Here is a 23,869-nt window from a genome sequence, read left to right as displayed (position 1 = left end):
GGGATTAGAAATATAGAGGAGGAGGAGGAGGAGGAGGGAGAAAAGAGAAGACAATGTAGGAGCAAGACAGAGAGGGAAGGTGGTAGAGGGAAGAGAGAGGCAGATTTTAGAAGAGGAGTAGTTGGGAGATATCTCTCTAACCATATTAATGATGAGGGACAGATAAAACAGCAAAGTGGAAGTGTGATAATTAGATGACCATCTTTGCTTTCAGTCATTCCAGTATAAATCCCCTAAGGAGTTACTTCAGATTTAGAGTGATGTGACAGCAAAATTTGGCACAAAGTATATCAGAAAGAGAGCAGGAGGGGAATTAGTGAAGGGAGAAGAAGCCCAAAAGAAAGGGAGACTCCCGGGGGAATGAAGGGTTTGGAAAAGAATAATTGGTCTTGGAGTAAAAAGAGAAACTTCTGAGGGAAAATGCGAACAATGGAGAGAGCAAGCCTCCAGCTATGTAAAGTTATCTCCATGCCTGCTAGGAGGGAGTTACATTCATCAGAAGATACTATCAGAATGCCATGAGCATGTTGTCATCGAAGACTGATTAGAAAAAGGTTTTTTCCAATGCCATTAGAACGATGTTAAAATACATTCAGTAGGAAATATCTTTTTAACATATTAATTGTGTATAAAGATCTCATTTTTTTAAAATAGGGTGCAAAAAAGAAACCACTTTGCCACCCTAGAATAGATTAAAGTCAGGCATCTGAAATCATGGTTGTATTAGACATGTTGAAATGAGATAGCTGGTAAAATTAATTGGAATACTTAGTCCTTTCTTAAACTGGAATTCTTCCAAAATATTATAACCCTAATATTAATCATACACTTGAGTAGACACAAGTTACAGAAAGGGTCAGAGAAGAGATGTGCTTCAGTGAATCTGAAAAAAATGCAGGTGCTTTCCAACCTCTTTGAGTCTGCCCTCACGCGCCCTGCCCACATCATTGCTCCTCTAAGGCATTATTTATACAGCAGCCGCCACCTAAAGGAATACCAGATCATAGGAAGTATAATCCCTCTTACATAACAAAAGAACTCAGAAGGATAAACTTCCCCATTTCAGTGGTTTTCAGCCAACTTTGTGAGAAAAGCTGTCAAGTTTCCTCCCCCACCCTGAACTCTAGGGTACAGATGTGGGGACCTGCATGAAAACCTCCTAAGCTTACTTTCACCAACTTAGGTTAAAATTTCCCCAAGGTACAAATTAATTTTATCCTTTGTCCCTGGATCTCCACTGCCACCACCAAACTCTAACTGGGTTTACTGGGAAACGTAGTTTGGACACGTCTTTCCCCCCCAAATCCTCCCAACCCTTGCACTCCACTTCCTGGGGAAGGTTTGGTAAAAATCCTCACCAATTTGCATAGGTGACCACAGACCCAAACCCTTGGATCTGAGAACAATGAAAAAGCATTCAGTTTTCTTACAAGAAGACTTTTAATAGAAGTAAAGAAATCACCTCTGTAAAATCAGGTTGGTAGATACCTTACAGGGTAATTAGATTCAAAACATAGAGAATCCCTCTAGGCAAAACCTTAAGTTACAAAAAAGACACACAGACAGGAATAGTCATTCTATTCAGCACAGTTCTTTTCTCAGCCATTTAAAGAAATCATAATCTAACACATACCTAGCTAGATTACTTACTAAAGTTCTAAGACTCCATTCCTGGTCTATCCCCAGCAAAAGCAGCATACAGACAGTCACAGACCCTTTGTTTCTCTCCCTCCTCCCAGCTTTTGAAAGTATCTTGTCTCCTCATTGGTCATTTTGGTCAGGTGCCAGCGAGGTTACCTTTAGCTTCTTAACCCTTTACAGGTGAGAGGATTTTTCCTCTGGCCAGGAGGGATTTTAAAGGGGTTTACCCTTCCTTTTATATTTATGACAAAAGCCTCTTCAGTTTTCTTCTTTTCCTGTTCATTTAGCCTGACATCACTAAGGGTATGTCAACATTGCAGCTGGAAACGAGCCCCTCAGCCCAGGTAGACAGATTTGTGCTAACGTTACTCTAGCTAGTACACAAAAAACAGAAATGTGGACGTTGTGGCTTTGGCTGGTGCTCAGGCTCTCAACTCAAGCCTAGGTGGGGTGGGCTTGAGACCCCAAGTCGCAACCGCCACACTGCTATTTTTAGTCTGTCTACCTGGGCTGGGAGGCTTGCTCCTAGACCTACCCAAAGAGCTCTGTCCTGCAAAATATCAAGTGCCCTTAACTGCTCTGTTTGCAAGGACATGACACTGCCAGCAAATCTATCTTTCTCAACCTTACCAATCCCGGTGATAACGAGTGATTGAGACTCGTTGTCCTTTATTTATGAACTATATAGGATCTAACTCATAGGTCAAAATTAATTTCCTGTGGAGGAAAAAGTATAATACGGGACTTAAAAAAGAAAAAGAAAAGTAAAATATGGAATCATAGGCATCCTGCTTTGACACAATTTAATATGAAGTTGAGTGAGGCTGACCTGTTAAAGCATGTATTAAGGGGATGCTTTTTCTTTGCATCAAAGTAAAGAGACATTAATGTAAATGATTAAAGTACCTGGTAAAAGTCTTCTAACAAGACTTTTCTCAGATATTACAAAATGGATTGTTCCACACAACCAAAAAAAAAAAAAAAAAAGTAAAACTTCACTGAACCAGGCCTATCCTTTTGTCAGCTTCTTTCACTATTTACTGATTTTCAGTTTAGAGGTGTATAATTGATTGAACTACACCTAGTTACATGATTTTATCAGAAACTGAGATACTGTGTTAGGCCATGTCACAACTGCTTTCATTTGTTGTGAGGGAGTTTTCATTGACTGATTTACTATCAACAAGAATCAGATACAGGTGAATAAGCCTAAACAGATACTGGAGTAAAAGATCAGGTAGGATCTGCTTTGCCTGATTCAAACACTGGAATATTTTGTTGAATTTATGACAATTTTTCTGATTCTCAGATAATTGTAAGATATGCAAAATGAATTTAACATACTCAGAATGAATTGTGACATCTTACATTGGTGTCAACTTGCATGAAATATACAAAAGTGCTAGTGTATCTACCTCACAATAATTTCAACCACCACCAACACGCAGCCCTGAGAACTGTGGAACATAGACCCTGTTTATCAGTGCACAGCAACACTAGACAAATTTTAGTCTAGGAAACGAAGACTACCACAATATCTAACAGTAACTGTGGAGGAATTTATGGAAGAAAACTTAAGAGAAAAGTGCTGTCTTTAACAGTAGATGTAGACAAGATCTCATCCAGAGAGCCAATTTGATGAAAATGAACATTTCAACCATACTTCATGCCCCTCTTATGCTTTGGAAGCAAGCTGATTTTCAGGTGGATGTTACCTGGTTACTGGCTGATTTCAAGATTTGGGTGGCCAGTGAAGGGAAGGTTATCAGCCACTGGAACCTGGGAGTAGGTGAGATTAGGGTGATGGAAATCCCATCTTACATGTACCTCCCTTACCATGAGCCTCCACACTTCTCCGACCTGGAGTATTTCCTTCCCCCGATTCTCAACCACATTGTCAAGCTGGGAGTCAGCAAGACAGAGGTGGGACATAGCTATAGCTGGGAAGAATGAACATGGGGCCATGACCATTTGTAAGGAGGATCAGCATGTGAAAACAGGGAAAGTGAGGTACTCAGCTCATTGGTGCAGAGTTTTGGTGATAGGGTGCTAGACAAAGAGGACTTTCACTGCGTTTTGCGGGAGGGAGAGAGCTACAGCTGGATTGGGTAAGTGTATATATGTATGTCGTATCTCAGTGGAGAATGATGAAAGGGTTAAAGAAGCAAAGTGTTTATATTTCTCATAAGGGCTGCTTACTCAGGCAAAATGTAAATTTACCAATCCAATAACGTGTTATATGAATAAATGTTTTGGCCTGAATTAATAGCGGATATAACTTCATCAACTTCAGTGGAATTAGAACAGTGATTAATCTGGTTTTCTTTCCCCTTCGAAGAAGGCTGTCCCTCTTTGGCTCAGTGCCCTACACTGAAAGCCTTCACAGTAGGAAGCAAATCTCATCCTGAACGTACAAATGTGAGCTGTGTTTGAAAACAGTATTTTATTTTAAAACTGGTATTTTTAAGCCTTATGCTTTTTATCTCCAAACGTACGTGTTTTGAATTTGTAACACACTGTGAAGTTTCACTAATATAGGCGAATTCCTTGAGCAAAAACAGGCCCATATCACAGCAAACAACAGCATTTAAGCAAAGAGGATTTTGCATCCAAAATATGTAAAAATGTGTATTTTGATTTGATTTAATCAAAACTGCAAATAAAGCCCAAACAAAGGGGGGGGGGGAGAAAATCCAATGAAACTGTAAAACTTTCCCTATGAAATTCTGAAAAACAAAGAAAAATTTTTGCATTTCTCTAGTTGCAACTAAACCAATTTAACCACAAACGAACTGTACAGAGGAAGCATTATTGCTACTGTGAATAGTACTTTCTACTTCTACATCAACATAAAGAAAAGGAGTACGTGTGGCACCTTAGAGACTAACAAATTTATTTGACCATAAGCTTTCATGAGCTACAGCTCACTTCATCGGATGCTTATGCTCAAATAAATTTGTTAGTCTCTAAGGTGCCACAAGTCCTCCTTTTCTTTTTGCGGATACAGAGTAACACGGCTGCTATTCTGAAACCTGAAATATATCAACATAGGATTTCCTGGATGTTAATGAATAAAGCCTCACAATGCTTAGGTGAGTATTTATTCCCCTTTCATAAATGGGAAAACTAAGGCAAAGAGAGGCGAAGGCCCACATTTTTCAAAGTGACTTAATTTTAGGCATCTACATTTTTGGTGCCCAATTTTAGGAACTTAAGACCCAATTTTTGGAGGTGCTCAGCACACACAATTCCCACTGAAGTCCATGGGGGCCATAGGCAGCAAACACCTATGGAAATCAGGTCCAAGGTGTTTCAGGTTTGGCACTCAAACATGAAGACACATAAATTAGAGGACATTTTTCAAATTTTGGGCCTTTCTTACTTACCCAAAGTTTTACAGAGTCAGTACTAGGGTTAGAAACTGAACCCAGAGTTCTCGACATCAAGTGCTCTAACCACTTGAGGACCTGTACTATACTAGAAGTCAGACTAGATAATCACAGTGATGCATTCTGGCCTAGAAGTCTGTGAAATACTCCTTTCCATTCAGCAACATGTGAATGGGTTACATTCTCTGACATTTGAGAGTTATTGTGACTAATTTTTCCAGAGCTGGACAAATACCTGGAAATCACAAAGACCTTCATCTCAAAGCTGCTGGTTCTAATCCAGCCCAGGATGGTAGTGACCAAAAGTTATTTCTATTGGATGATCATTTGGCAATGTATTGTATGTACAATTGGTTTGGGTTGTTGGTCCAGTTCTTAGTGGACATCTGTCTACAGTGCTAAAACTACCACCAGAATTGGCATTACTTCACCCTCTTGTTAGTAGTCTAAATATTAAGGCGGTAGACTGACCAGTCCTTTCATATCACATCTCTAGCTCAGGAGTGAATTACAGTTGCGGGATAACTTGCACTACTACTTCCCATGTTGAAATAATTCTATGGATAAACAGAAGTCGTGACTATCCAATGTTGTCTGACTCCTTCCACTTGTTCAAACTTTACACCAGCGGGAATACACCATAACAGATTTTCCCTTTAAATTTGTTAAGCAAAACATCTCTTCTGGACTGAAAATGTGCATTGCCAAATTTAAGATGGCAATGAGGACAAAATTGCAGTAGCTGAAAAAATAGAAGTTTATTCTAAAAACACTGAGGTGTGGGTGTTTTTTTTTCTTTAGCACTGATACAATAAGAAATGGAGCCTTGATAATGGAGTAAGCTCGATAAATGGATCAGGAAAGAATCTCTCTCCTCCTAGGTCCTGCTTTTACTAAGCTTCTTAAATATAAGGTTTAAGGCATTTTGTAATTATTTTAATTATGCTAATAGCATTTGTGCACAAAACTCATGAATCTAGGAACTACCTTTCTAACCAGTGTAATACGTGTAAATAGTGAAGCTCAGACAAAGCTCGTGCTGCACAATTACTACAAGAGACACAGGAAGCTGTGCTTCACATAACCATTGCAGATGTTGCTAAAGCTACTGATCTAAATGGACCTCCTAAGTTATATGAGATATATCTACACTGGAAGAATTCACAGCTGTAATTCTCCAGTTCAGTTACAGCTACAGTGGAAGCTGTAGGGTAGACAGGACTCAGGGATTTGAAACTCTTTACTGTTTCACTCTTCAGGATCCCTAGTGATGATGACTTCTCAATCTCCCCAGGCAAGTTTGTCCATTCTTATCATACAATTATAAATTGTTTTCCAAGGTAAATAGGTTGCTTAGAAAATTGGTAAAACATTATTGGCAAATTAAGACAGGATACCTTGAGTTCTAGGGTCTAGCTCCCAAATTTGGAAATGGCTTCTAAATTTGTCAACATGAAGCAAATAGTTTGAATGATGATTCATCCATAGTGGGGGAGCAACATCTGATTACATGAGTCTGTCTGCTTAAGTGCTAAACTCACTACCTCTATTAGAGAGCTGGCTTAGGGGATGGAACACTAGATCAGCAGGCTCAGCCCATAGATGATGATGGAGCTGCTGAGCCTTTTTTCTGCTTATGGGGGAAGCTACAGAAGGGGATCCTAATATTTGATGGATTCAGGTCTTATTTAACCTTAATCTGCTCCCAAATGGCTTATCAAGCTTTTATCTTTAGCTGACTGGCTCGATACTGGGGCAATTCAACAACAGCAAATATACCTTTGGTGGCTTATATGCCATGAACAGGTGGGCAGATTCCAGGTCTTAGCAGACAGATGTCCGCAATCCAAATTACCCTCAGGATGGTTTCCTTGTTGTCAGTTTCAGTAGAGAGCTTAAGGATCAAGTGTGCCCTTAAGTCTGATTTGTCATATCACCATCTGATGTGGTCCCTCCAGATTAAGGATCAGACATATTAGCAGGGCTGCAGTGGGAGTGGGGTGGGCAGCCCATTCTGAACTTGTTTTATATATAAAACAGACTTCTGTTTCTGCAGCTGTCAATCTGACACCTTCCATGAGCGCTAGACTCCCCTAAGATACATTTCTTCATATTTAGCTTAAGGTGCAAGGTAAGCTGCAAAGTCAGCCTCAAGAGTCCATTGACATCAGTAATATGTGCGGGATGTTCCTTTTGGGCTGGAGGGGGTCAATCACACTCCAGCCAAAGGCTGGTTCTTTTCTCACATAGGTATTGAAGCTGTGTAACTCTATTGACAGTGGAATTATTCCTGATTTACATATGTGTACATGACAGCAGAACCAGGATAATCCTTTTTACAACTTCCTTCAGGTCCCCCTACAGTCATGGTGGCAAATTCCAACAAGCCAAGAGGCTCTGTGGAATTCCATGGCAGCAGGAAACATTCTAGGGCATCACTGTGACAGCCACTGTGAAAAATAATGAGGATATTTTTAAGGTAGTAACGTATTGAATGCCCCTTTAGCTGGAAGGGAGCCTTCAGCACATAAGGGAGTTTTGGGATGATAGATGTAGCTCACATTGAATAAATATTTCCTGTTACATTATTTTCTCCCAGTGTAGTTTGTCTACAGTTACCAAATCCTCTCTTGGAGCCTGATCTTGCAAGGTTCTCATTAGTGGGCATGCTCTGAGCCCCCAAAATTAGACCCTCAGTTGTCTTTTCTTCTGGATGTATATTGGAGATCAAAATTGCAACCACATAATTCTAGAAAGCATTACAAATATTTACATCTAGAGGAGCATCATGAATCTTTTCTCAAATATACAGGCTGATCTACAATTTAGACTGAGCTTCAATACGGACTAGGGACATTGACTCTGTAGAAGATTCAGTTCAAATTAGAACCCAGAATAGGTTTTGATGGGTCAATATTAGTTTTCAAAAGTGTCTGCCTGTAGAAAGAGAGAGCACAACCTTAGAGACCATGCATCATGTTTATAAATTTTCGTACAGGTCACAGTGCTTTTATGCATGATGAACATTCCTCACCACCCTACTTGTCTGATTTGAACAAGTCCTTTTATTTAAAAACAACACCATACACAACAAATTGCTATGGACAGTGGAAAATTGCAAGTCTAGTCAGGGAAAAAGCAGAGATCCAACAAGTTTAGTTTCTCCCTGTAATTTGTCTGCTATTTTCTACAGCCTCCCATTCCTTCATTTGAAAACAATAACTACATCAAGCTCTAGTCTTATATGAAGATGGCCCTCCAAATGAACTGCTAGCCTGTTAATCCAGGCTTAAAGACCAGACAGCAGCAGCAAGCTGGAGCCATTAACCAGCAAACTAGTGCAAAAACACATACACATTCACACCCTCTCACGATGAATCTACACCAGCAAATTTAGTGCCTATTTTTCAGCACAAATGAAGCTACAGAGAGCTAGCAATGGTGTAAGTGATAGTGTAGAGAGATCACAGGGGTTTTGTCTCAGCACTGCATACACGAGGTTTACAATAGTATCCATTTTTCAGCACCTAGTGTTAACAATAAGGCCCTGATGCTGCAATTTGTTCCACATGACAAGACACTATGTTCTCACATAGCCCTGTGCAGGGGCAGAGGTCTGCCTGTGTGGAACAAAATGCGGGATCAAGGCTTGAATTTGCTAGTCCTATTAGCTGTGTCTTTACTAGACTTCTTAGTTGTGTTTGACACCTGTTGATAATACTGCTCCTCCAGACTTGTCTCAATTGACCTTAAACTCTGTTGTCCCACTAAATGGACATAGGGTCAGCCAAGTGTTGTTTAAAATTACACCTATTTTAAACAGTTTGTTGGCTCCAGCTGAACCTTGTCTACACGATGCATATTTGGCATGCCAACCACTATGTAGTCCACCTGGCATGCTGAAACACATATCTGACTCCACATCTGGGTACTCTAACAGTGCTAAGGTGTTACAATCCTTTCCGTATTAGATTTGCATCAAGCAAGGCTGATCACAATACGGTCGTCCCACATGCTATTCTCCATCACAGATGTGCTCATGTGGACATAAGTGCCTGGTGAAATAGCTCTAAGGGTGCAGATTGTTCTTGCACTGCCACCCCACACTGGGCACTATTCAGTTGGCCTGATTGGGTTTCCATTTGTACTCCAATGCACAGCGGTCAAGTTGGTCACAATCCACCTAACTGCATAAGTCATGCTGCACACACCTTGGAGCACAGTTGCATGCTATTTGCAGAGTGTAGAGCTATGTTACTAATATTGTATAACCCTATTCTACTGTCAGCAGGTCTCAGAGGAGTGCAACAGAAGAGAATGTCTTAAAGCAGACATCCAACTGGGAAAAATCAGAGCTCTGGGTCCAGCAAAACTTGGTAATACATGGTACTTTAATTGTGTATGTCAGGGTGTCTCACCATGATGGGCAAATGGAGGCACAAGAAGACAAAGGATCTCGTATGGAGCCATTGCATGGATTTCAATAATTATGGCACCAACAGGGATCCAAAGAGATTATTCTGAAAACCTATTGAATGTAATAGAGAATGAGGCCCTTTCAACCATTCTGGAGCAATCTATAGCAGATACCCATTCTATAGAGTTTACAGATGATTATTTATCATTTTCTGTTAAACCACATGGGACTTTTCCATAAGGAGCTGTTTAAATCTTGGCATAATTAAACATACATGTCTAACTGTCTGCATATTGTTTAGCCACTGCTGACAGAAAATCTACTCCAGCAGCTCTACTGATTCATGTATTAAAACATAAATTATATTATCTACTGCATACAAAGTCTACATCTGTTTTTGGTTCAACCCCCCCCCCCCCCCGCCCGCCATGTATCTTCAGTGTAGTGTGTAACAGCTACTTCATTCTGTCAGAACATATAATCATCCTAGGTTAATTCTGAACTTTTCCTCTTCCTTCCAGCTCTACCCTTTTACCTCCATTGCTTCCTTTGTTTTGGGTCACTGGGCCAGGCATGCTCTCTTGTTATCAGAGTTTCACAGTTCACAGTTTGAAACCCCACCAGTTCTTAACACAGATGTTGCAGACAAGAGATATTTAACCACTAGTGTTGCATTTGTAAACAGAGCCATTGTGGCAGAAGGTGAAGAACTGCATTCAGAAATAGAAAGGCTATGGTAAGACATTTTGCTAAGACTTATCTTACAATTATTTGACATTTAGAAAAACTACATTGTAACGCTTCATCTTTTGCCTTCAGTTATCTCTGTTTCACATGGGATTTCAATCCCAGTGCTTCTTGGAGGCACTGTCCAGATGCAGCAGATGCCTAATATTGATCCAAATGCCTGGAATGCTGCATCCAACAGTAAATATCTACTTCAATAGGTGTGTTTGTATATAAGGCTCTGAACATATGGAATGGGTTTGAACTAGAACATTGGCTCCAAAAACCTTTGACGTTTGGGGGATTTCAAATCCATACTGCTCCTGAACCATGAGGCTTGGCTCCATCTGTAGAAGGTGATTCCATACGTCAGCACCAGATCTAAAGCCCTTTGAATTTTTTTGGGGGGGAAGTCTGAATCCAAAACCAGAATTCATGGCTCAAGCCACCTCTAATATAGACTTTTGCAAACTAACTTTGACAACAAGCCCATTGTTTCTACATACATAAATATAAAGCCATTAGTGCACTTCAGCTAAAACAATGATGGGAGCTCCTTCTTCAAAACAGCCAGCATGAACTATAAAGCCATGTCCTTCCATCCTCATACAAACCAATGCCACTGAACCTAATAGTCTCCTCCTCTTTTTCTTCATTAGAAACAGCAGCATCTGGGAGAGGCCTTTACGGCTCCCAGACATCAAGAGAGCTGTGAAAGTGCCAGTTTGGAATCTTATCTGCTGTGTTACCAATGGTTGTGTTCCCCCATCATCACACCCCTCTCCTACAATTTCTACCCCTCACATCCCAAACTTTTTACTTGGCGTCCTTTTTTCTTCCTCCCTCTTATTTCACCCATTCGCCTCCTATTTCCACATTCCTCTCCCCCCTTCAGCTCTGAGTGATGGTTGCCAGCTATCATCATCACCACTAAGCCTGGCCCTATGCTTGTGTTTTGTATCACTTTCTCCCACTCCTCAGCTGTTTGCCTTTTTTAGATTGCATGGCAAAGTCTGTTCCACATATATATTTCTACAGCACCCACCACAGTAGGATCCTCACTGAAGCCTATGGGCACTAGCACAATACAAATAAACATCTTAAAAAGTAATAAGGAGCATTCAGCGTTGACTTTCCCTGATGGCAAAACTTAGTTATTCATAAGCTTCTGGAGAGTAAACACAAACGTTAAAAAAGAAAATGATAGATGAGAAACAGGTGTAGCATCTGGGGAGCACTATACTCTTGAGTTACTGCAAGCTGTTTGACATGCTCCTTACATCTACATTTCATAGAAGAGGGGAAATTATTACTTACCTTGGCAAATTGGATGTGAGAAGTAATTAGAAGACTATCCCCTTGAAATTTCAGGAGATTATGCAAAGAGCGACAGAGTCCTTTATGTTTCCAGGACATGGATTCAAATCTAATTCAGACTAGTCATTGCCATGTTAGTGGTCTAGATTATATAAAAGGGGTAGTCGCAGCCCAACTCTGTCCTGAATACTACTATTGCTCAGCTGAGTACCTAACTGGCTTCTGCTCCCCACAGGCTGTTGCTGGATGGAAGGCTGATCCAGTAGTTAGGGCACCAGCCTGGCATTCAGGAGTTCATTTACCTCCTCTGACCCTGTGACTTTGGGCACGTTACTTAGGGTATGTTTACACTATGAAATTAGGTCGATTTTATAGAAGTCAAATTTTAGAAAGGGATTTTATACAGTCGATTGTATGTCCCCACTAAGTGCATTAAGTCGGTGGAGTAAGTCCTCAATACCGTGGCTAGCATCAACTCACAGAGTGGTGCACTGTGGGTAGCTATCCCACAGTCCCCGCAGCCCATTGGAATTCTGGGTTAAGCTTCCAATGCCTGATGGGGCAAAAACACTGTCACAGGTGGTTTTGGGTATATGTCGTCAGTCTCCCCTTCCTCCCTCCATCCCTCCCTCCATGAAAGCAATGGTAAACGATCGTTTTGTGCCTTTTTTCCTGAGTCACCCATTGCAGACACCATAGCACGGCAAGCATGGAGCCTGCTCAGCTCAGCGCTGCTGCTGAGAGCATTGTAAACACCTCATGCATTATTCTGCAGTATGTGCAGAACCTGGCTAGGAGACGCCAGCATGAGGAAGATTTTGAGGAGGACATGGACACAGACGTTCCTGAAAGCACAGGATGTGCCAGTTGGGACATCATGGTGGCAGTGGGGCTGGTTGATACAGTGGAACGCCGATTCTGGGCCCGGTAAACAAGCACATACTGGTGCGACCGCATACTGTTGCGGCTCTGGGATGATTCCCAGCGGCTGCAAAAATTTTGCATGCCTAAGGCCACTTTCCTGGAACTTTTGAGTTGCTTTCCCCTGCCCTGAAGTGCAGGAATACCAAGATGAGAGCTGCCCTGGCAGTTGAGAAGCGAGCGGCGCTATCCCTGTGGAAGCTTGCAACACCTGACTGCTACTGGTCAGTGGGGAATCAATTAGGAGTGGGCAAATCTACTGAGGTGGCTGCTGTGATCCAAGTAGCCAATGCAATCACTGACTTTCTGCTAACAAGGGTAGTGACTCTGGGAAATGTGCAGGTCATAGTAGAGGGCTTTGCTGCAATGGGGTTCCCTAACTGTGGTGGGGCGATAGATGGAATGCATATCCCTATCTTGGCACCAGACAACCTTGCCACCAATACATAAACTGCAAGGGGTATTTCTCAATGGTGCGGCAAGCACTGGTGGATCACAAGGGACATTTCACCAACATCAGCGTGGCATGGCCGGGAAAGGCACGTGACGCTCGCATCTGTAGGAACTCTAGGCTGTTCGAACAGTTGCAAGAAAGGACTTACTTTCCAGACCAGAAAATTACCATTGGGAATGTTGAAATGCCAATAGTTATCCTTGGGGACCCAGCCTACCCGTTGCTCTCATAGCCCAGGCTGCCTGTGTACGGCTTCATGAATAGTAGTAAGGAGCAGTTCAACTATAGGCTGAGCAAGTGCAGAATGGGCCTTTGGACATTTAAAAGCTCGCTGGCAGTGTTTGCTGACTAGGTTAGACCTCAGCTCAACCAATATTCCCATTGTTATTGCTGCTTGCTGTGTGCTCCATAATATCTGTGAGAGTAAGCGGGAGACGTTTATGGCGGGGTGGGAGGTTGAGGCAAATCGCCTGGCAGCCGATTTTGAGCAGTCAGACACAAGGGCGATTAGAAGAGCACAGGTAGGTGTGCTGCGCATCAGAGAGGCTTTGAAAAACAGTTTCATGACTGGCCAGGCTACAGTGTGACAGTTGTGTGTGTTTCTCCTTGATGAAGGACCGCTCCCTTTGTTGAATTTACTTCCCTGGAAGCCAGTCTCCCTCTCCCCTTAGGCCACAGTTGGCAAAGGAAATAAAGTCCCTATTGTTTTGAATCCATACATTCTTTATTTAATTTTTTTAAAAAGGGAGATCACTGACAAGGTAGCTCAGGTGGGGTGTGGGAGGTGGGAAGGACAAGGCCACATTGCTTATTATAGCCACACTACAAATCAAAGCTGTTTGAATGACAGCCTTCTGTTGCTTGGGCCCTCTTCTGGAGTGGAGTGGCTGGGTTCCTGGAGTCTCCCCCTTTGCGTTCTTGGGCGTCTGGGTGAGGAGGATATGGAACCTGGGAGGAGGGCAGGCAGTTATACAGTGGATACAGCGGTGGTCTGTGCTCTTGTTGCCTTTCTTGCAGCTCCACCAGACACCTGATCTTGTCCTTTTGCTCCCCCATTAGCCTCAGCATAGCCTCCTGCGTGTTCTGATCACGCTCACTGACTGCTTTCCTGGCCTCTGCCACTGAATGCCTCCATGCATTCAGCTGTGCCCGATCAGTGCGGGAGGATTGCATGAGCTCGAAAAAATGGCATCGCGAGTGCATTTTTTTCGCCTTCTAATCTGCGATAACCTCATGGACAGAGAGGTTAGGGGGAGCATAGAAATATTTGCACCTGCAAGGTGGATAAAAAGGGAGAGTAAAATTTAAGAAGATACATTTCTGAGAACAAAATAGAGACTCTTTGCTGTGAATTGCTTGATTCACTGTGAGACAGCACATGTGCTTTAGGTACAAGGTCTCATTTTGCCTTTTATATTGAGTGCCTGCCAGTATGGTGACACATCACACACGTCAGGACAACAGAATTCAGTTTCCAGGCAGCCATGGTAAACCTTTTGGTACGTGGGGTTGGCTTCTTCCGCCTTCATAACATGTGGGAATGGTTTCAAACTTCAGCGCCCTCCTTCCCCATAGCAAACAATGCCAGTTGGGTTTGCCATTTAAAAGGAGGGGCTGCAGTTTTGGGGTGGATCTGCAGCACACCCCTCCCTCTTCCCCACCACGTGGCTATTCTCTGGGCTGATCCCTTCACCCCTCCCCACACTGCATGGCTATTCTCAGGGATGATACCTTTTAGCCAAGCGCAAACAGCCCAGATTGAACGGGGTCCTTTTGCTGTTCCTTTACAAAAATTCCCCTATTTCAACCAGGTGACCATGAATGATATCACTCTCCTGAGGCTAACACAGAAAGATAAAGACTGAATGTTGCATGAATATGACCACAACCCAGGACCATTTGCTGCCATGCTTTGTGCTACAATGATTCCAGACTACTTGCTATTGGCTTGCTCCAGGGTGATGAAAAGTTCCTGGCTGCCAGGGAGAACGGATTCTCTGCTTGCCTGCTGCGCATTCTCCTCCTCTTCCTCATCCACAAAATCCTCCTCCATGTTGCATGAGACTCCCCCCTTGCAGGTGTCCACAGACAGTGGTGGGGTAGTGGTAGGGTCCCCCCCCCCAAAAAAATGGCATGCAGCTGATCATAGAAGTGGCATTACTGGGGCTCTTACCATTTGCCTCCTTTGTCTTTTGGTAGGCTTGCCTGAGCTCCTTAACTTTCAGGCGGCACTGCTGTGTGTCCTAGATGTAGCCTCTCTCCACCATGCCCTGTGCGATTTTGGCATATATCTTAGCATTTCTTCTTTTCAATCGGAGTTCTGCCTGCACAGATTTTTCTCCCCATACAGGAATCACATCCAGTGTCTCCCGTTCGATCCATGCTGGAGCTCGTTTGCGATTCTGGGACTGCATGGTCACCTGTGCTGCTGAGCTTGCCAAGCTGACCAAACAGGAAATGAAATTCAAAAGTTCCCAGGGCTTTTCCTGTGTACCTGGCTAGTGCATCAGAGTTGAATGTTCTGTCCATAGCGGTCACATTGAGCACTCTGGGATAGCTCCTGGAGGCCAATTCTGTTGAATTGCACAATGCTGCATCTGCACTACCCCAAATTTGAACCAGCAAGGTTGATTTTAGGGCTACTCCCCTTACCGGGGAGGAGTACAGCAGTTGATGTTAAGAGCCCTTTAGGTCAACAGAACGGGGTTGGTTGTGTAGCCACATTGCTTATAAAATTGACCTAACTCAGCTAAATTCAGCCTAACCTCATAGTGTAGACCAGGGCTCAGTCTCTGTAGGCCTCAATTCCCCATCTGTAAAATGGGGACAACAGAACTGCTCTAGCCCACGGGGATGTTATAAGGAGAAATACATTAGAGATTTTGAGCCATTCAGTTACAGTGGTGACAGGGGCCATATGGGTTCCTAAAATAGATTTCAATCATGGTTGTGATACCTTGTTAGGGTTAGTGTGGAGGAAGCTTGCATTGTTTATTCCAGTGCTACTCCAGTTCTGTGGATGACATCAAGACCTAGCTCTAGATCTTTCAGCCTGGCACCTTTCAGTGCTGACTAGAGAGAATAAAACCTGAAATCTAGTTACGGTTTCTAACTGGATAGTAGAAACTGACATAGTCTTTTCTTTGGCTCCTTATCCCCTCTGCATTTCTGGTTTTCATTACGACATATTTAGAAACAGGATGGGGAGGGTTGGTGGGTGAGGGAGAGGATACAGCCCTTTACAATTTGTCGCTTCCAAAATGACAACTTTTGCCCCCTTCCTGTTTTCCAATTCCATGTCTATTGTTCCATTAAATCTTTTGTGCTAAAGCTATGCATGCCTATCTGCTTGATTAATTATACGCTATCTTCCTTCATCTTCAAAGTTAAACTGACAGTAATTGCCCAAAATTGAATGCATGACCTCTAAGTCTCTGCCCTGTTTAGTGTACCAGAGAGGGATTTGGTTACACTCTCTAATCTGCTGTCATTGAAGTATACAGAGATTTAGTCCCCAACTCTGAGACAATGTTTCACAGCAGAATAAAAAAGTGCTGATAATCACCATTTATCACCTGCAATACAAACCAGAGTCCTCTCTATCTGATACACTGGCATGCAAAGTAACTACTGCCTAAGGGAGTTAAAGGTGTTGCCCCCATTGGCTAATGCAGGGTCAAGCCAAGACCAGGATGGGTATCACTCCTCCTCTTAAAGTTAATCACTCATAAGGAAAAAATTGCCTATTTTTTCAATCATTAAAAATAATTTGCTTACTTAATTTTACTTGTTATTGGTAATTAAGCATTGCTAAGGAACCTCCATCAAAACATATTTACTCGTGTTTCCTATTTTATTTAAAATCAAAAATATTTATTGCAAACTACTGTGTTTTAAGAACAAATGCAAATATTTATGGACAAAACAACAAGACTCAAGTTCAGAAATTGCCCTCCTCTTCTATGAGCATTGGGGATTGAGAGTGTGTTGAATGGATCTGGAGGCACTGATAAGATATGTCATCTCTGTGGAATCATCCCATCTCCCACTGAGAACCTACAGAGGCCCCATGCTGCATCCTTGCAAGGATCAGGTTCTACTGAAGTTTGAGGGTCAGGGTGGTTAGGAAGAGGAGCTGCTGCTCTCATGGCTGAACTCTCATTGGCTGAACCTGCAGATATCTGCAAAGGAATCAGGCGTTAATGCTACTCCAAGCAACCCTCAGACAAATACACTCAAGCTTTTGGTCCTGTTGAAACTCAAGCTAATAGACTGCTAATACGATTGTAAATTCTAGCATTGATGCTCCACAGACATGTGTTCAAGGAGGTTTAAAAGTGTCTCCCTTAGCTTTTACAAATGTCTGTGATTGTCAGATAATTCAAATTAGCTACCACAATTGTAAATTCTAGTGTAGACAATCGATTAGCTCAACCAAAGGTTGTGTCAGTACATCTGTAAGAAGCCATGCTGCCATGAGTAGGGAGACTAGCCAAGTAGCATGGAGCAATCGGCCCGCTAAGTGGCCGTCTCCTACTCCTGCCTATCTGGGGATTGCCTTTCCCATGGATCCCCATGATCTGCCGTGGTGGAAAACCCCAAACCCTATCCACTTTGTAACCTCTTGAACTCCTTGCCCACCCGGCCGTCCACTTGGTAGGGGTGGTTTCCTGAAAACTCAGGTGATCCCCATGGGTTACTTTGTGAAAGAGGATGCTAAAGCCCTTAATAAATTTTCTTTTTTCTCCCAATGACTTCATATTACAAAGAAACTGTCTGAATTAAGCACTGGTTGACACTTGTGTTCTCCAGAAGTGCTGAAGAACTTTTGAAGGCAGCTAAAGTATCCAACTGACAAAGAACTATCCAAGCGGCCAGCTTCCTTAGGGCAGTCATTACCTTCTGTTCCATGGGAATGGTGCTCTCATTTCAATACTCTGGCATTACATTGCTTGGGCTAGCTCATCAAGAAGGTAGAGAAAGGTCTCCTTCCATATGCTGCTTATCCTAGATCTGAAGAACAACTCGGTCTTACCAATGTGAAGTCATGATCTAGACCTCCCGACAATGCTGTACCTCATAAGCATCGTCCTCAAGCACTGCATGGAACTGACTACTCTGAGCTAGGCATAGGGGTGCACAATTATTGCAGCAAACACCCCATTTGTTGCTGTTCTTGGTCTATGTCTCTCTGAAAATACTGCTGGAATACCACATAGCTATGCCTCCCAGTGACTTTTCAAGAGCTCTAACAGAAACCTTTTTGGCCAAGCAAGGAGCAAGAGCCTGGTCTCCATTCTGAGGAAAGGATGAGGAAATGTCAAAAGCCTCAGGGGCTCATGGTTGTTTAACTACTTCAACAACTTCCCAAAATATCCCAGAGAAAAACTGCCTCAGGGATCTGTCCCAGGAACTGTTGGAGAGGTATCCAGAGTGACTGTAACATGGTCACAGAATGTAGTTCAGTGCTAGCATGGATGCAGGGTAAACTACAACTAACCTCCAGCAAAAATGGTATGCCCAGTGTGGACACTGCATTGCTGATACTTCTCACTGAGAATATCTCACCAGTTCAAAATTCTGTGCTGGGGACAAGGCCTATATGACGAACATTTCCAACTAAAGATGAGCCATAAGCTCTGGTACAGCAGAGTACTAACAGGAAAGGGTAGATGCAGCTCAGAGAGAGGCCAGGCAATTTGACAGGAGAGATGGGAGAATGAGACTATAAAGTCAGGCTCTGCCTCCACTGGCCAGGGAAACAGTGTTTGCACCTTTCTAGCAAGCTGATCTTTATCACGGTTCTTGATGGAAAGATGCTAATACCTTGTCCCTGGTCAGTAGAGATGAGCCTTACTTGTTTGTCAGGTGTCTTGGCTCTACTTGTTTATCTCACAGAACAGTTGCTAAGATAGTGAAGAGCAGAATTCACACTTTTCCTGATGCTCCTGCTTTTGCTGAACACAGTTTTCTCCAAGGTTAGGCACAGAGGGGAAAACCACATTAGTTTTCATTGGCTACAATCTTTGCAAAGGAAATGGATAGAAATATAATTCATAGCTTCAATATGAAAGCTCAACCTCTGAGGCAAACAAGAGACACACTGAGCTCAATTTTTGGTTCAGATCAAGCTGTGCTTGGCGCAGGACTGGAGCAGAGATGGGTGGACTATATCATTGTGCATCTCTTCTCAGAACCTTGAGCCACTTCATCCCTAGCCCAAATTAGAGCAGCCTCAAGGCTATTCTAATTTGCTCCTGGCTGCAACAGCCACCAAAGGGCTATCAGAACAGCCAAAATCAGCAGAGTACAATAGCGCTCTCTGTATGCCTCCTTCCCACTACATCCTTTCACCAGGGATGACACAGAACTGGCTAAACTGGACTCACACAAAGGGGAATCTGAGTACTGAGCAGTGGAGTACAGGATCTGGCCTAGTAATCATAAGTCCACGCTTTCTTTATACTCATGATACTGCACCTCTTCATTACTTGTGCAAAGGCTTTCAGATGAAGTATCTGGAGTATGAAAAGGTTTTTATATGATCACATTCTGGTCTATTGTATTATATTTTCTGCTTCCTCTATTCCAGCAATTCTGCCTTTAAATTGTGGCTTGATCAGAGCTGAGAAGTACAAAACTCCTGTTCTTACAACTACCCAGCAGGAGAAAGGACCAATGCAACTTCTTCTATAGTGAAAGTCTACTTAAGTGACTATATAACATTAACACTAGGAGAAGACCTCCTAGTAAATTCAGAGACAAGAATCTAAAGATCCACCTTGACTCTAACTGCTGTCAAGTTTTAAAGGAGAAATTTTTATACTGGGAGAACATAGACTCAGAAATTAAATCCATTTACTTTGTTTGTTTTACATTACTAATTTTCATATTTGCTAATTACCAAAGCTACACGTGTTGAGATAAAAGGTTTAACTGCACACAGCCCAATTACTCATCTTATCCGATCATGTTAAAGTAGCATAATATTGGGGCTGTGACAATGGCATTTCACTGTAAACCTGAGTTTCCTATTTTTTCCACTTCCTTTTAAAGTGAGGTTGTTAAGACAGAGCTGAAACAAACACTGGATCAAATATTTCCTTCCCTGTATTTACTGGAATGTGTATTTTTAAAAGTTATTGCAAGTACGGGGTTAACAGTAGTGGAAACTAAAGTCTTCAGTTCACCTATCAACAAGGGTTCTCTTAATGACCTTGGTGGACTCCTGGCCTATAGGAACTGAAGGAAGAGAGTGGAGAAGATTTCAACAAGAGAAAGTCAGCAGAGGAGAAAGAGGAAGGAATTGGCTAGCAGGCGAGTGAGGTTGAAGGGATGAGTTGATGATTGAGAGATGGAACTCCACTATTGAGAGATCAAAGAAGGAGCATTGTTTAGTGAAAGCAAAGTTGAGTGGATGGCCAATTTTGTGAGTGGGGAAGCTGGTGTGGTCACATGAAGAACTGAAGGAGTTGGGAGGCGAAGGGGCCAGATTGCATATCAATAAGGAATTTGAAGTTGCTGAGGATTATGGTAGGGATATTATGAGGGAAGAACAGTATTTGCAGATGGGAGGAGCTTTTAGGGGGGGTGGGGAAATCTGACATGATGGAGGAGAGGAGAATAGAGAGTCTGATGGTGAGATTTTAGTATGGTTAGAACTAAACAAAGATTCCTCAAGTGTGATTTCATATATGTTGGATAGAGTTCTCTGCAGATATGTACGGATGTCTGCTGCTACCAGTGATGACAAACACTATGGAAGTAGGAGAGTCATGCTGCTTTGTGTGCGTTATTCAGGTTTATGTTCAATATTAATGTATATCTCTCAGTGAAAGCAATGTCAGCTGTGCTTCATGTCTTCCTGCCCCTCACACTGTTAGGAGTTAGTTTACTAAGTTTTGGAACCGTCTTTCCACCACAGTCTATAATTGTGGGTCTTCCATTCTCCCTTTCCCTATAACCTGAGGTTTGTTTTGAAAAGATGAGTGAATGTTGTGATCATGAATCTGTGAGACTACTATCCATAGTATGAGTGGAGATTGGAGCAGGCAGGTATGCTGTGCGTGCAGACTGCTGGCCTTACAAGAGCTCTGTGGACGGGCAGCCACCTGTTTGTTGGAAAAGCAACTGCATGTAAAACTAGCAATTACACTGAATTCTCAGCCCCAGGCTTGTCAACCTTTCTGCCCACAATGGGAGTCTGCTGCATTAAATCATACATCTGAGAAGTGATTTGAAGTAGTGTGGAGATCCTCATCTCCAGAGCATGGGCTGCAGGAAAAAGGTTGCCATTTAGCTGACCATAAGAATCTCCCTCTTTGGGACTGTTATAATCCCAGAGGTGATACCTAATGTGTGAATGTTTCCACCAATGCCAAGGGGCATGTAAGCTTCCCCCTGTTAGCATCTCCCACTCCTGACCTGTATTAGCTCCCAGGATTTCAGTCCTGGACCTTTGCTAAGCAGAGGTTGTCATTCATGCCAGAGTGTGATTTGGTTTTGAGACATGTACAAGTGGGCACTAAGATAAAACCTCCTAATTTATTACTACAGGATTGAACTCTATCATTTCTGAAGCACAAATGTCCTTTGCCCACATCATAAACTGAGCAGATCTCATGTCTGATACAGCATCCTCACAATCTGAAAAGCCTGCTTTTTTGTACAGTGACAGACCTCTGAATAGGGAATCAAATCAGGCAAAGATTTAAAAGAGTCATACAAGAAACCCGATCAAATCACTGCAGGAGATGAAACTCAGGGGGATCGGATACAAAATGCTCTCACTTCTTATTAGGTTAACTTGTCCACAGAAAAAATAAATATGGCCTTGCCATGTTTGTGGCAGAGCACAAGTGAAAAACAGATTGAAAAGGTGATTTTTAATTTAGAATGATAAGATTACTGACTCCATTTCCTGAAGTGCTTGCTGTTCTCAGTCTTGGGGCTACTGTTTTTTAATGCATTCCAAACGTAAACAGGAAAAAAGCCATTTCTCATTCCAAGCTCTCGCTTTCTGTCACTCTTTATCTGAAAACATATTGAAAATCTGGACGTATGCACTCATCCTAACTATGGCCCTGATTCAATAAGGTATTTAACTATGTGCCTAACTTGAAGCACATGACTAGCTCCATTGAGTTTGACACCAAATAGCAGCAATAAATTAAAATTAGCTACCCCGGGTAGAACTTATTACATATAGTAGCCGTCTTTCAACTTCTCCCCCTCCCTCCTCCATGCCACCCTCTTTATCAGCATAGGGGCTTTGCTGCATTAATTATACCAAAGGGTTGATGGCAGATGTGCAGAAGTTGAGGTAGCTAACATACTACAGTTTGAAGTACAGTTCCACATGATTTTTGTCCATCTACTTTCCACTGTTACTTCAAAGGAAAGGGAGCGTATGGGCCATTATATATAGGAATTACTTTCTCACTACTGAAATGCAGCTACCTGTGAGAGGGAACAAAGCAGCTGTTTGAAAATACACAACAGCTTAGAACAGGAAATGAAAAAACACTCTCCCCAGACATAAGAACATCAGTATCTCTTGCAGCTGTCTAGTGGCCCTTTAAGTTTCTGCAGAAGAAAAGGTTTCGTTTTAAACATGTGATGTTTCTAGCCCTCCTGGTGTGAAGAAATTCTTCAGAATGTGGCCCAGTACAGCATTTTCTTTAATTTATAGAAAAAGCCAGTCCGAAACGATATTTCTAAGGTGTGAACTGATCCATTATCTTACCAGAATGTTACCTCTGAAGCCTAATGACATCAAGCGACACATAATTGGGAAAGATTCTATACTCAGTTACAAAAGTCAAGGAAGTGACATCAAAATCAGACGTGAAATCGCCCACCTGCGTTATTTTGGCAGATATGTCCAGCTAATGGGCTTACCCAGCATGACTGGGCATCCGTGAAATTGGAGATGGAAGAGAGCTGTTGGATTAGTGGTGTACAACCTGCAGCCCAAGACTGCTCCTGACACTATAGATTTCTTGAAGTACCAGTGAGAACAGCTGGTGAAACAGTAGAAATCTTCTGGTTGTGTTAGATTGAGCATATCTAGGGGGTTTCAGCAGCAGTTGCCAAGCTCATCCTGTGCCACTCTTTGCAATGATCAGTGAGGACTGCTACAGGAGCAGAGGTCTTCACTTGCAGCTGTAAGGTTTTTTATGGAGAACTTCAGCAAATTGACCTTTGCCAACACATTCTCAGGAAACAGAAGTATGATATCCATCCCTGTATTGAACTGATCAAGGAGCTTTAAGGTTTGGTCAGCAGTTCAGAGACTACAAAAGGGTTCAAGCTGCTCCCATTTTCAGCTGAATCTTAAAAAGCTGAGGCTAAAGGTCAGATATAATTTTTAAGTCAATCAGTTCTCTTAACCAAGTTAAGTGAAACAAATGTATTGAATTTTATGAAAGCCTGCTGAATCAGAGACATGCAAATTTACAGAATGGGGCTGCTGTTTCCATATGTTTTTGTCAGTATGTATATTTGTGAACAGACTTTTTTATAATGAAGCTGAAGAAACCCAGCACAACAATCACCTGTGAGAGCCCATAGTGCTAGCTGATCTAAGAGACAGAGCTAGATATCAAGGCAATGATTTCAGAGAAGTAGGAAAAGTCTTCTCATTGCTGTAACTACTTGCTTTGTTTGGTATTTCAAGCCTGGAGTTAGAGATCTTAGGTTCCCATGGTAATTAATAGGACTGCTTTGTGCTTATGCGTTATAGGCTTGATCCCATGAGGAAGTGAGCACCCTCAGTTCCTTTTATTGCATCCTGTTGTATGATCTTTCATATAAATAAGTGCATAACATTTGGAAACATGACATAATACTTGATAGACATGTAGTTTAAGAATACAGTGGGCCATATATAGCCCTGGATTATGTGCACTACTCATACAGAAAACATTGTACCTCAAGAGCTTATTAGGAAGTGTATGCCTCTCACTCTTAATGAGGTACAAGTTATGCTCCCCTATGTAGCTG

The 23,869-nt window shown here is 42.3% G+C and overlaps 1 long non-coding RNA gene across 2 annotated transcripts in view; it reads right to left on the bottom strand.

Moving 5' to 3' along the window:
* Positions 1-23,869, bottom strand: part of LOC141994230 (uncharacterized) — a 355,183-nt gene that overhangs the window by 208,672 nt on the left and 122,642 nt on the right. Inside the window, exon 3 of one of the 2 annotated variants that reach the window (XR_012641048.1) lies at positions 13,727-14,138. The exons of the other annotated variant lie outside the window; for it this stretch is intronic. This is a non-coding gene — a long non-coding RNA (uncharacterized LOC141994230). Of the gene's footprint in view, positions 1-13,726; positions 14,139-23,869 lie in introns of those variants that run through there. 2 annotated transcript variants of the gene reach the window in all.

This window comes from Natator depressus, chromosome 9, assembly GCF_965152275.1.
Source record: "Natator depressus isolate rNatDep1 chromosome 9, rNatDep2.hap1, whole genome shotgun sequence".
NCBI lineage: Eukaryota > Metazoa > Chordata > Testudines > Cheloniidae > Natator > Natator depressus.
This window is presented reverse-complemented; position numbering and strand designations above follow the sequence as displayed.